General features: G+C 38.3%; 1 protein-coding gene across 1 annotated transcript in view; it reads right to left on the reverse strand.

The window, feature by feature from the left end:
* The window catches only part of LOC106682405 (odorant receptor 23a), a 13,110-nt gene extending 12,667 nt beyond the window's left edge, over positions 1-443 (reverse strand). The window contains exon 1 of the mRNA XM_067052849.1: positions 348-443. The gene's annotated coding sequence lies outside the window, so the exon portion shown is untranslated. The remainder of the gene's footprint in view (positions 1-347) is intronic.
* Between the last annotated feature and the right edge of the window lie 6 nt (positions 444-449).

Consider the following 449-nt stretch of genomic DNA (forward strand, 5'->3'; position numbering starts at 1 on the left):
TCAAGTTCTTTATGAACTTTATGAATTTTATTTGTGACAAAGTAATAAGTATTGAGGATTTTACTAAGGATCTTTTGTTTCAACCTAATAAAAACGATTGCTGGCAGCTCTCATTTTTATCAGTATCTTTAGAGGCTATGTAACGAACAAATATATGGAGATGTGACTCATTTGTCTTACTAGACCACGAAATATTTACTGACCTAGGTGGGATTTGAACCAGGCACTCCGAAAACCTGGGCATAACGTCCTCTGCTTTCACACTACGTTTAGCATGCTGACACATTAAAAATTCTGCATAAGTTGTATGAATAACTATACTTTAGAACTATTTCATTTGTAAGTACCACGAGGAGTGTTGACCGGAAACCCTCCCAGCTGGTCGAAGAGCTCCTTCAGAACATGTCCTTTCCTCCTGAAAGTGATCAACTTGGCGAGTGAGCCTAGGA

This window comes from Halyomorpha halys, unplaced genomic scaffold (genome assembly GCF_000696795.3).
Source record: "Halyomorpha halys isolate HHAL.00 unplaced genomic scaffold, Hhal_1.1 Scaffold411.1, whole genome shotgun sequence".
NCBI classification, from domain to species: domain Eukaryota; kingdom Metazoa; phylum Arthropoda; class Insecta; order Hemiptera; family Pentatomidae; genus Halyomorpha; species Halyomorpha halys.